Below are 12,651 nucleotides of genomic sequence, written 5' to 3' on the forward strand. Positions count from 1 at the left end.
TTATGAATTACAAAGGAATCCGGTGTTCTTAGACACTCAAATGTTGCGCGGAATTGCGTTTCCTGATATTGTAACCATTCATTTTGCCCAGTGTTTTACCACTCAAGCAAGCGCGTTCTGGCGTGTTCACGTGGGAAAGTGACGACACGTGCCTCTGTTTCATTTTCAGCGAACGCGAATCAACTAGTTATAATTAAATCGTCTTAGAACTAAAAATAACAACGTCTAATGAAACAAATTTATCGTTTGTCCTCACACAAGTTCGTCATATGTGCTTTATTTTCTTTTAAGGGAACATCATCAGGGTGTTTTACAGAATATATCGTGATGCCTAGGAGCCGCCAAATTCAAAAAGTCCACAAATAAAAATCCAGCGCTCGTTTGTTGAAAATAAACAATATTTTTAATACTTCATGTTAAATATTGTGTAGCCTAATTATGTCTTATTTCACCTTGTCTTTTCATTCCACTTGGTATTAATAAAGGGAATATATGATAAAGGAAACCTACCCTTACAGAAAAGACACATGAATTTCACGTTTTTCACATGTGATCACATGTGAAATGTGTGTTTTTGGAACATTTTGGTGTGAATTCCCACGTGAAACCCATGGGATAACATGTTAAAAACCCATGGGATGACATGTGCAACATGTGGTGACGTGAAGAACATGTGATCACATGTGGAGACATGTCGCATATGTTATCCCATGGGTTTTTACATGTATCCCATGGGTTTCACGTGGGAATTCACATGGAATTCACACCAAAATGTTCCAAAAACACACATTTCACATGTGATCACATGTGTTTTTTGCACTTGTGAATTTCGTGTGTCTTTTCTGTAAGGGTATAAACAAGTAGCTATTTTTAAACATATTAGACATACTTTCCTAAAAATTAAATTATCTTTATACTATATTTTAACCATCTTAAATCATATTTATCACTGACAAAAACAGTGTAAAACAAATGAAGAGTTTGGTTCCAAAATGAGATAACTCCGTTTTTAACATTTTTCAAAAATCATGTTTTTATCCTGTTTTTATTGTGTTAGTTAGCTGTATTTTTTTAGTTATTATGGCTTAAATCAAAACAAACCAACTGCAATTTGATTGAAAAAATATATAATAATTATTAAATAAATAAAAAGTTCAATTTTTTTTTATTGTGCATTCCAATTAATATCAATCAAATTGCAGTTGGTTTGTTTTGATTTAAGCCATAATAACTAAAAAAATACAGCTAACTAACACAATAAAACACAATAAAAACAGGATAACATCATAAAAAAAATGATTTTTGAAAAGTTATCTCATTTTGGAACCAAACTCTTCAAATCCAAACTAAATTATTGTACTTACAATTGAAGGTAAGGTCAAAATCCCGCACCATATTTGCTTAAAAATGCATCGCGAGAACTCGTAATCCAAGATCACGTGATCACAAACAGAACTCGCTTGAAGTGACCACGGCATGCGCCCTTCGCTAACGGACTTCTGAAAGGGCCCTTCGCGAAGGGATTCAGGTGTTCACTTTCGTTTGGAACGCCCCTACAAATGGGGACCCCTTCGCGAAGGGCCCTTCAAGGGCACATAAACACCATTTGGCAAATGCCCATATTTTACGAAACGTACTGATGTAACGGTCAAGAATGTGGTACTTGGTTTCATTTAGTATTCACTGTTAGGTAGCCTACTGTCACTGTACACAGGCGCAGAGCCGTTGAGAGAAATGGCTCTGCACAGTGTACAGACACCTCGGATTTAGGATATTTCCCACCTCAAACCCAGAAAAGAATAACATTGGATTTATTAACATTGAAAGTATTTAGCAACAGCACAATATTAATGTTGATAAATAAATAAAACTTTAAAAGTGTTTATTAATATTAAAAAAGCGCCGTTCCAGAAATATTTCCGGTCGAGGTGTTTGGAACGCGAGGATGGAAAACAAGCGGATGGATGTGTCTCGGGCTGACAGGAACACTTTTCTAAATGTGACCCCGCTGCACCTGTTCGCCGGGACGTGTTTTCCACAACAAGTGTACAGATATCAAACTCTCAGCCCCTCCTGAAGAGCAGATCTGTGCTTCTGGAGTAACAAGTGCAACACATTACTGTCATACACCCTGTCATATTTATATACACACAACACTCGGTGTGGAAAGTATTCTGTAAATGCCATGAGGTCCCCTGTAAGAATATCTCCCTCTAATTTCTAAATATAGGTCAGCTGTGTCACATATAGCTGCTGGAATTGTAATCGTGTCACTGTGAAGTGTGAGTGTTGCTTATTTTAAAAAGATTTCCTCATATGTTTGCCAAAATCGTTTGTGTAGTAGGCCTACATGCTTGTGCCATGGCATTGTTATCTTCAAGTTTATTTTTAGCACTTTTCACAGTTGTTGCAAAGCAGCTGTGTAAAACATATTGTAGAACAGACAATAATAATAATAATTTACATAATAGTATATAAAAAGTATATATTATGTAATAGACAATATGAAGAGTTTGGTTCCAAAATGAGATAAAAAATTTCAAAAATCATGTTTTTTATTGTGCATGCCAATTAATATCAATCAGACTGCACTTGGTTTGTTTTAATTTAGCCATAATAACTAAAAAAAATACAGCAAACTAACACGATAAAACACAATAAAAACATGATAAAATAATGAAAAACATGATTTTTGAAATAATAAAAACAGTTATCTCATTTTGGAACCAAACTCTTCATATAGATGTGACCCTGGATCACAAAACCAGTCTGAAGTAGCACGGGACTACTTGTCCAACAACACATTTGTATGGGTGAAAATGATCGACTTTTCTTTTATGCCAAAAATCATTAAGATATTAAGTACAGATCATGTTCCTTGATGATATTTTGTAAATTTCCTACCAAAAATATATCAAAACTTTATTTTAGTGCGTAATTTGCTATGCTAAGGACTTCATTTGGACAACTTCAAAGGCGATTTTCTCAATATTTTGATTTTTTGCATCCTCAGATTCCAGAGCTTTAAATAATTAAATAAGTCAAATATTGCCCTATCCTAACAACCCACATATCAATGGAAAGCTTAGCTGTTCAGCTTTTAGATGATGTAAAAATCTCAATTTCGAAGAACTGGTTTTATTGTCCAGGGTCACATCACATACAGTATGATAAAATAAGATGATTAGAAATGTAATTAATAATCGTCTCAAGCCAAAAGTTGTAGTGATAACAAATAAAGATGGTGTTGGAGGGATGGTAGTCGGGTCAAAGGTGTCTCTGTGGAAAAGTGTAAATATGACTCATTAGGTGTTTTGGAAACTTGGTAGAAGTTCCACTCCTTGGCCTGGTGTGCTGTTGATCAGAAATAGTCTGGCAGACCCTGTTTTTTGCCCCGTCTGAAGCAGTTTAGGGGTAATCTCACACTCCCTCACCCTGACTACAGCATATTTATAGAGCTGGACGTCTCTTTTGTGGAGTCAATGTGGTTATAGTTAGAGGCAACGGCATCGGCTGACGCAAACGTCATGGAGGGTCACGTCTGCTATTGAGAGCTTTTGTTTATGCACTTCTCTCTGGGTGTGTTGAGATGCAGTTAACAGGTGCAGGGGCTTCAGATGATTTCCTTATTAATCTGATTTTACCGCTGTCCTCTAGTGCAGTGGTTCTCAAACTGTTTCGTTGTAAGGCCCCCTTTGTGTTAAGTGCATCGCTTTGCGGCCCCCCATATAAAGACGTATAATCTTAAACTTAGAATTTTAATTAAACCAAGAACATTCAGTTATACAATGCTGGAGCCTCAATTCGTTTGGTTGGTGGTGTCATGTCTGATGTTTGATTGCATAAAATCTATGATACATTTCTATATTTCATAAATTGCCACAAAATCTGTGGTCCCCCTGGATCCATCTTGGGGGCCCCCCGTTTGAGAACCACTGCTCTAGTGTAGCACTCCAGAACCAAACCAAATGACTTGATGTCATGGTAAAACTAGTTTAAACTAATCTTGGTTTACAGTCAAGCTGGACAAAGTGCGATGTCAAACCTGCACTGTATTTGTTTTGAAGGTAAAAATTTCCCAAAAATGTATAAACAGTGTTGGGTAAGTTACTCTCAAAAAGTAATTAATTAGTTACTAATTACATATTCAATAGTGTAATTAGATTACTGTACAAATTACTCTCTCCAAAAAGTATTTAGTTACTTATTACTAATTACTTTCTATATCCTACATCAACCTTGATTAGTTAAGTGATTCAAGGATAGACATGAAAGGGCTCTTTTAATTCATTCAAATAAATCATATTAAACTACATAAAGTACTCTTATTAACTGACCAAAGTATTACAAATGTGAGAATAATACATTTAAGCACGGATTCTAAAGTTAGACTTTGAATGTCAATTCCACTATTGCACACATATATATTACACAAAGTATTTAGTTCATTACATCCGAAGTAACTGTAATTAAATTACAGAAAAAATAAGAGTAATCCCTTACTTTACTTTTTCAAGGGGAAAGTAATTAAATTACAGTAACTAATTACTTAGTAACTAGTTACACTCAACACTGTGTATAAATCGCCCAGATGCAAACCTTCGAGCATTTTAATCACAACTTCAGTACCTTTAATTATTGTTGAATATTGGCTGTGTGTGGCTGTTTGGTAAATTTGCCTAGTTTATGTTTTCTGAGTATGAGGATGAATTTCAGCAGCCATAGAGTGAATAGAGACCTTCAGAAGAGATTGTAATATCTCAAATCATGTTCAATTTTGCTCAGACGCCAGGATTTTGTGTTACGTGCTGTCTCAGGCAGGGGGCGCCAGAGCTCTGTAAGCAGGTTACAGGAGTCGATATGTCCAAACTGAGATTCTCAGATCTCCCATCTGAGAATGCTTCTGAAAGACAACAGGTCCAGAGATGGACTCTGGGGGTCATCTGAGGCCGGTGGGCCTGAGGGAGGGAGACACGGTCCCACATTCATCCATCTGTCCATTCAAATACTTACAGGCAGTTTAAAGTGTGTTTAGTTGTGGGGGATATAAAAAATACCAATACATAAACAATATAAAAAAACCTGAAAGATGACTAAAAAGCTCAAGGTCGGTGAAGGGCCAGTGTTTGTGTTTACTCATTTTCATGTACGTTTACACCTATAGGCAGAGGTGGACGAAGTACACAACTTCCTTACTTGAGTGAAAGTACAGATACTACTGGTCAAATATTACTCCACTACAAGTAAAAGTTGTAAAGACAGATTCTTACTTGAGTAAAAGTACAGAAGTACGTGCTTTTAAAAGTACTCAAGTATTAAAAGTAAATTTCCTTTATGTCAGTTGTGCATTGTTTTATTGTCGTATACCTTATGCCTCTGAAGCAACCTACTGAATACACTGAGTAGCTCACAGTATCAGTTGTATTAAAGGAGTAGTTCACTTCAAAATTTGCCCCCATTGACTTTCCATAGTAGTTTTTATTCCTACTATGGAAAGTCAATGGGGGCAAATTTTGCAGTGAGCAACTCCTTTAAGAGCTTTATATGTTTAGCACATATATGTTTAGTTTAGATATAATCCTGTATGATCATTTAGCCTAATTATCCTCATTAGCCCCCTAGGCCTATATGTATTTATGAGCAGTGTTCTTTTATTTTGTATATTCCCTTTACCAGTTTTAGCAGCAATTTACCAGTAAGTAGTAAGGTTCTTGTAAATAGTAAAGTGTAGAAGCCATGTGTTTGTTGGACTTATTACCATAATTTAACTACAAACATAAACTATAGCTAGTATAATAATGAATATAATGAAACTATGGTATGTTTAGTTGCTGTGGTTTTACTAAAGATTATTAATTGGAGTATGGTTCCTATATTTAGAAAATGGTAAATTTGTGGATACTGTGGTTTTAATGCAAATACCATCCCTGCTGAAAAAAAACTATGAATTTTTTAATTAGAATGAGATTTTTAAATTAAATTCCTCTTTGTAGTGTGTTTTGGGTTTTATTCCAATAGGATTTACCATCCCAGCAATAGAATCCATCACATACAAGTAGACAACATAGTATCCATAGTACAATTCCCATTTATAACCATTAAATACATTTTATGTTGTATTTTAGGCAGGGTTCTATTGTTTTTATTTCAACAGGAATACTTCAACTATAGTTACTTCAGTAAAAACATCATTCATTTTCCAAATCGCTTTAAATGATACAGCAGCAGATCAGAAGTTAACAAGCACGTGTAGCTCAAGGTGTATGTGATGCTTATTTACCGTTTAGCCGTTATGCCGATCATTTTCATGACAATGTTTCAACGATCTTTGACTGATCGTAACCCACAGATGATTACACCACACTTTAACATGTGCCTTTTTCCTCTTTTAATGTTCTATTTGCCTTTTCAGAGCGCTATCAACGATGTAGCAGCGCCTACGTTTACATTAGTTTAGCGGGGAAGATCCCAGAGTTGCCAGATTTGCGTTAAAAAAATCTGCCAAATGGCCATTCAAAAGCTTGCCGGAAAACCGCGAGCTTAGAAAAACTGAAATACTTGGCAACAGTAAAAGGTCCTGGCAGATCGCAAGCCAGATAAATTGTGCACACAGGAAAACCCGCTGCATAGAAACCATTTTCTACTTTTGGACCTTTTTATAAATGTAGTGGAGTAAAAAGTATGATATTTGTCTTTCAAATGTAGTGAAGTTAAAGTACAAGTACTCAGAAAAAATAATACTCAAGTAAAGTACAGATACTCAAAAAGTGTACTTAAGTACAGTACTCAGGCAAATTTACTTCGTTACTGTCCACCTCTGCCTATAGGTTCCTCTGGGTACATTTCATTTCAACTTTTCTTACTGTTACACTATGCTTTTGTGTGTAGACTTATTATTCCCCAACCAAGATTTTTGTAAAACTGTAAGTCATGCTAACATGTTTTAACATAATGCTAACATGTTAACATGTTTCTAACAGAAACGTTTGAAGGTTAAAGAATGGTTAGCTAGTGTAAAGTAGGCTTAGTACATGATTTCCAGGGGACAAAGAGAACTAATGGTTGTTTTCTGCAGTCAATGTTTTCAAATAAAAGCAGTTGTCCACTTTTTGCCTTTTGTTTCAGTCTTAGGGAATGTTATATTAATATTTAGATTCTGTATATCGGCCAATATATCGGCTATCGGCTTCCAATGTAAGAATTATCGGTTATCGTTATTGGCCAAAATGTACACATCGGTGCATCCCTAGTACGAAGTGATGATTTAAACAAAGAGTGTCATAATATTTAATGTGTGAAAATGACTGAAACCAGTTTTCATCAAATCACAACTGTTGCTTAATTCGTGGTGTCATTTACACCACAATTAATATATTAACATTTATATGAATTGTAATGTGTAAATAAGTAATAACTGCAAACAAATACTATCTGTATTTATTTGTGAATGTTTCACAGCCACCTTACAGAAGTGGTTCAGAGAAGTGATGTTTAGTAAACACTTAAAGGAACAGTTCACCCAAAAATGAAAATACTGTCATTATTTATTCACCCTCCACTTGTTCCAAACCTGTGTGAATTGTGTTGTTCTGCTGAACACAAAGAAAGATATTTGAAAGAATGAATGGGGGCAAACAGTTCTGGGGCACTTCACCACTGTAACTGTTCCTACTATGGTAGTCAATTTGGACTTGGTTTGGTTACAAGCATTCGTCCAAATATCTTTCTCTGTACACATTTGGAACTTGAGGGGGAGTAAATGACAGAATTTGTATTTTTGGGTGAACTGGCCCTTTAACAAAAAAAAGTGTGAACTTACCCTTTTAGTTTCAATAATAAATAAGTAAATGGGTCAAAGACGCGTTAATATATTAAAATATATAAACAATTAGGGAGAATATTACATTTTATTGTGCTTTAAATGAGAAAAATCTTATTGACAAATGGGCAAATTTAGTGGCAAATTTAAAAAAAATGTAAATTTACAACTAATTATGAGTGAAAGTAATTAGTCTTTCAACATGTCATAAATTGATTTTTGTTGTTAAATTATGCCTGCAAGATTGTTTCACTGAACGACATTTTAGTGGGCGTCTTCTGTAAATCAGCGGAAAACGTATGATGTTTATTTTTTGCTCAGAAAAACAAAAACGCAATTAAATGAAACAACAATTTTAAAGCAGTATTACACTTTATGGTTAAACCCTTTTTCGTCTTTGACCCAAAATACGTGTCTATGCATGTTCACGCAATGCTTTGAGTATTTTGGAACTATCCATTGTTGGACATCGGTATAGTAAACAAATGAAATAAACTAGTTATAGTGTGAAAAGTGGATATTTAAAAGAGTTTATTTCCTAAAAACCCACAAGGCCTCAAATGCCCACATTAAACTAAGATCAACAATAACATTCAAGTAATAACAGACATCATCCACATGTTGCATTTTAAGTGCCTCTGCATTTGTTATAAACAATGAAGACCGGACTGTGTGCCCTCTTCAGTCACAAGAGAGAAGCTTAATGACCACGTCTGAATGGACGTCTAACAATCTCCTCTTGTGGGGGGCTTCTTTTACACTGAGAATGTGGACCCCCGGTACCCCGTACACAATTGCTTGTTGCCAGGGCGATGGCTGGCTTTTAGAGGTGCCGCAGCGAGCCTGTCGTCGACAACACTGAAACTCCAGGGTGATGTTTGCCTCTTAAGAAGCACGCAACCTGCCCGCAGTCAAGATCAACACCTGCCCGGTGCCCGCCAGACCTCGGCACGCAGGTGGAGAGGCTCTGTATTCAAATATATCACTGCCGCTGACATCTTTAGTGGCACTCCTGAGAAGTCTGTGGATGTGTAATGTTTATAGAGCGGATCTGGTTTGGGTTTGTGTGGAGTTCAGGAGCAGGTGTTGTAATGTTCTCCGGCTCATTAAAGACACACATCTTCTGGTCTGCCTGCGAGCTCTCACCCTTAAGTGTCTCCATCAAGCTTTGTTATAAAGTGTGAGGGTTCGCCTGCGCTGACCCTCTGTGCTCCATCAAGCGCAGGACATGTTTCGACAATTTGTTTTCAAGCTTTCATCTATACAACTGCTTTTGGGTCTTTGTGTTTGGACATTCGTGCTGTAGGGATAGTTCGCCCAGAAATGATCCAGATTTCAAATGAGATCTCTTGAATATCTTTCAACAATTTCTCCTAGTCGATGATGAGATTAAATGGAGAGCAAATGGAAATGTTGCTTTGTTTTCGGTCTCGGATATTTCTCTCGAGAAAAAGAGTCAGAAATCCATCTCACAAATGTCTCTGTCATTAGTTTGAGAAGAGATGTCAACAACGTCTCAAACTGAGCTCAGATTTGTCAAGTCTACAATCCAAAGTCAATATGGTTCAAGATTACAATATGACCTCAAACATTTCTCATCAAATTTACCCGATTCGATCTTTAACGTGTTTCTCACACAAAGTTTTCATTGGTTTCAGAAGACTGTTCTTCTGTCCTGTGTGAGGATTTTTCAGGATTCCTCTTGGACCATCATCCATCCGGGTGAGCAGATCATGACAGAATATTTTCCTTTTGTTTGAATCATACTTATTTTACAGTAAAACAGGCAGACTGTCTAATGCTAAATGCGGCCTATTCGTTTCATTCAACATAATGATTCACACATATTATAAAATACCAAGAGGTGTTTGATGTGATCAGTGTTGGGTGTAACTAGTTACTAAGTAATTAGTTACTGTAATTTCATTACTTTTCCCTTGAAAAGGTAAAGTAGGGGATTACTCTTATTTTTTCTGTAATTTAATTACAGTTACTTCTGATGTAATTGAACTAAATACTGTTAGTTTCAGTATAAGTCTAACTTTAAAATGACGCTTTAATGTATCCTTCTCACATTTGTATACTTTGGTCAATTAATAAGAATAATTTATGAAGTTATTATTTATTTGAATGATTTAAATAAACCGTTTTCAGTCTATCCCTGAATCAATTCTTATCCAGGATGATATAGGATATAGAAAGTAATTAGTAATAAGTAATTAAATACCTTTAGGAGAAAGTAATTTGTACAGTAATCTAATTACACTATTGAATATGTAATTAGTAACTAGTAATGAATTACTTTTCCAGAGTAACTTACCCAACACTGGATGAGATTCTAATATGCTAGATAAGTCAGAATTACAGGGTTTTGTTTAACAATTAATTAACTTTTATTTAGTTTCTATAGCACTTTTCAATAGATGCAGATTTACAATAGATAATAAGAAAAAAACTACATAGAAATGAGGGAAAAAAGAAAGTATCCCTTAAAAAATAAGTATGCTTTGTTTTTATGTAGACCTAAGCAAAGTTTGATTATATTTTAAGTATTAAGTACTAATACTATTAAACTTGTCAATGTATTATTTCAATACACCTTGGGATTAAACTGGCCCACTTTAGTTTTTAAAAGTGTACTATTAAGTATATTTTAATAAAAGTGTGTATGTTTCCCTCTCAAATTTTTTTCGAAAAGTACACAACCAATAATTAGTATTCTAATAGCACATTTCAACAAACTTCTTTTCGTTTTTTAAGGGATAAACGAGCAGGAAAGGATCAAATACATGCACATCTCATTTAAACTGGTGCTCGTGTGTCAGCACAAAAGAGATGCAGCGCTCTGGAGTGGTGTCACCCCATGACCTCTACAAACCAATGAGGTTAAAGGCCACAGAAGCGAAAGGCAAACGCCGTAATTAACCTGCGGAGGAACCGGTCCAGTTCTAGGATGGAAAACAAGCGGATGGATGTGTCTCGGGCTGACAGGAACACTTTTCTAAATGTGACCCCGCTGCACCTGTTCGCCGGGACGTGTTTTCCACAACAAGTGTACAGATATCAAACTCTCAGCCCCTCCTGAAGAGCAGATCTGTGCTTCTGGAGTAACAAGTGCAACACATTACTGTCATACACCCTGTCATATTTATATACACACAACACTCGGTGTGGAAAGTATTCTGTAAATGCCATGAGGTCCCCTGTAAGAATATCTCCCTCTAATTTCTAAATATAGGTCAGCTGTGTCACATATAGCTGCTGGAATTGTAATCGTGTCACTGTGAAGTGTGAGTGTTGCTTATTTTAAAAAGATTTCCTCATATGTTTGCCAAAATCGTTTGTGTAGTAGGCCTACATGCTTGTGCCATGGCATTGTTATCTTCAAGTTTATTTTTAGCACTTTTCACAGTTGTTGCAAAGCAGCTGTGTAAAACATATTGTAGAACAGACAATAATAATAATAATTTACATAATAGTATATAAAAAGTATATATTATGTAATAGACAATATGAAGAGTTTGGTTCCAAAATGAGATAAAAAATTTCAAAAATCATGTTTTTTATTGTGCATGCCAATTAATATCAATCAGACTGCACTTGGTTTGTTTTAATTTAGCCATAATAACTAAAAAAAATACAGCAAACTAACACGATAAAACACAATAAAAACATGATAAAATAATGAAAAACATGATTTTTGAAATAATAAAAACAGTTATCTCATTTTGGAACCAAACTCTTCATATAGATGTGACCCTGGATCACAAAACCAGTCTGAAGTAGCACGGGACTACTTGTCCAACAACACATTTGTATGGGTGAAAATGATCGACTTTTCTTTTATGCCAAAAATCATTAAGATATTAAGTACAGATCATGTTCCTTGATGATATTTTGTAAATTTCCTACCAAAAATATATCAAAACTTTATTTTAGTGCGTAATTTGCTATGCTAAGGACTTCATTTGGACAACTTCAAAGGCGATTTTCTCAATATTTTGATTTTTTGCATCCTCAGATTCCAGAGCTTTAAATAATTAAATAAGTCAAATATTGCCCTATCCTAACAACCCACATATCAATGGAAAGCTTAGCTGTTCAGCTTTTAGATGATGTAAAAATCTCAATTTCGAAGAACTGGTTTTATTGTCCAGGGTCACATCACATACAGTATGATAAAATAAGATGATTAGAAATGTAATTAATAATCGTCTCAAGCCAAAAGTTGTAGTGATAACAAATAAAGATGGTGTTGGAGGGATGGTAGTCGGGTCAAAGGTGTCTCTGTGGAAAAGTGTAAATATGACTCATTAGGTGTTTTGGAAACTTGGTAGAAGTTCCACTCCTTGGCCTGGTGTGCTGTTGATCAGAAATAGTCTGGCAGACCCTGTTTTTTGCCCCGTCTGAAGCAGTTTAGGGGTAATCTCACACTCCCTCACCCTGACTACAGCATATTTATAGAGCTGGACGTCTCTTTTGTGGAGTCACTGTGGTTATAGTTAGAGGCAACGGCATCGGCTGACGCAAACGTCATGGAGCTCAATGACGGGGGTCAAGATCATATCTGCTATTGAGAGCTTTTGTTTATGCACTTCTCTCTGGGTGTGTTGAGATGCAGTTAACAGGTGCAGGGGCTTCAGATGATTTCCTTATTAATCTGATTTTACCGCTGTCCTCTAGTGCAGTGGTTCTCAAACTGTTTCGTTGTAAGGCCCCCTTTGTGTTAAGTGCATCGCTTTGCGGCCCCCCATATAAAGACGTATAATCTTAAACTTAGAATTTTAATTAAACCAAGAACATTCAGTTATACAATGCTGGAGCCTCAATTC

The sequence above is a fragment of the Triplophysa rosa genome, linkage group LG1, assembly GCF_024868665.1.
Source record: "Triplophysa rosa linkage group LG1, Trosa_1v2, whole genome shotgun sequence".
NCBI classification, from domain to species: Eukaryota; Metazoa; Chordata; class Actinopteri; order Cypriniformes; family Nemacheilidae; genus Triplophysa; species Triplophysa rosa.